Source organism: Peromyscus californicus, unplaced genomic scaffold (assembly GCF_007827085.1).
Source record: "Peromyscus californicus insignis strain IS unplaced genomic scaffold, ASM782708v3 Scaffold_4__1_contigs__length_199733344, whole genome shotgun sequence".
Classification (NCBI taxonomy): Eukaryota; Metazoa; Chordata; class Mammalia; order Rodentia; family Cricetidae; genus Peromyscus; species Peromyscus californicus.
Genome location: NW_026294562.1, coordinates 142,201,751 through 142,203,469, shown reverse-complemented (window position 1 = coordinate 142,203,469; position 1,719 = coordinate 142,201,751).

Genomic DNA, 1,719 nt, shown 5'->3' with positions numbered 1-1,719 from the left:
ACTGAGTCTACCAGGTTGATTTCAATCCTCTGGGGAGTCTTTGCCTGGAGGAGATGGGAATGGGGTGTGGACTGGGGGGAAATAGGGGGAGCGGGAGGGGGCAGAATAAGAGAAACCATGGCTGATATGTAGAATTCAATTATATAGGAAAATAAAATAAAAGAAAATTTAAAAAAATGTCACGGAGATCAATTGGTCTGGTTTAAGGCTTCTGTCCTCTAGCACACCATCATCACTGGACCAAACTCACCAAAACTCCTCTTGGATATGCTGTTGCACAGTGCCATGGAGACCCTATGGCTATCATTCTGTAGGACCAGTCCCTTCACATGCTCCATTAGGTCATAGATGAGGTAGATGTTAGGGTGGGCCAATCCAAGGCCTGGGATGTGGATGAGGTAGATGTTAGTGTGGGACAACCCAAGGCCTGGGTCATATCTGAGCTGGTTAGCCTTGGCTACTGGGACTGCCCCCTATATGTGAGGGGTAGCCCCGGTTCTCACATGCCCATGGTGAAGGGTGGAATCATATCTCCTGAGTGTGGGGGCCAGCATTCCCATGAAAGGTGGGGCCAACACTTCTGCTGTAGAACCTAGTCAAGGGCAGGGCAAGATATCTCAGGGTCAATAAATAATGGGGCTGTCTCACACCGCCCTCAGATTACAACACCCATAAATCCAATGAGTCCCTGTACTAATTCGGGCCATGGATATCAACACAGACTCCAATTAAAGCATGAACATGGACCCAGACATGGAGAGGTGTGAAAGAACTTGGAGGAATAGAAGGAAGGAAAATTGTTATCATGATATATTGTATTAGAAAAGAATCAATTATCATTAAAAGGAAAAAATATACAAAGATAATTTTGAAATGAAAAAAAAATACAGTTACAAAAAATAACCCAAACCTCCAACAAACAAACAAAAAAGGTACATATCCCTGTGGATTTCTCTGTCAGAGGGTGCCTAAAGACAAATTCACCATACCATTTGCATATTTTATAAACATGAAATAGATGACATATCAAAACCATGTATTTCTCAAAGCATTAGTCTATTGTCATATCAGGACAACATTTCAAAAAATGAATATGCCAATAAATAAAAAAAATACATAAAGACACCAAAGAATGTTCCCAACGTTCAAACTAGATCACCTGACAAGATTATGGAGAAAATTAATATTTTGTACCACTGTAGACTGTAGCTCTGTATGCAAAAGACACTCTGCCTTTTCTCACACTGGATATTCTCTTGACATACCCACTCCTCACTTGTGATCCTCAAGTGTAACACACAGACAGACATGAAGACCAGCACACACACACTTCAATTCACTCTGTCTACCACTCTAATTACAGTAACTTTGGAAGCCCCTTTCCTTTATTATAATTATCCTATCATGAGAAATCATACTTACTTGATCCTTCTAACCATTCATAACCTTACATTTGGAAACCACCACGGTCTGTGGTGTTGCCACTCTACTGTTAATGTGTATGTTAACTGTCAAGTATTTCATCCCTTCACATCCTTCATGGCATGGCAGACACCAAATTTAATTCCTATTCAGAATGGTGACTTTGTGCCATATCCCTGTACCAAACAAATATTCATTTCTGTTTGGTCAATAGCCTGTATTCCCACACAGCAACAATCCACAACACTTCCTGGGCTTTGAAATGTTAATGTTCACCCTGGAAGAGTACAGAGATAA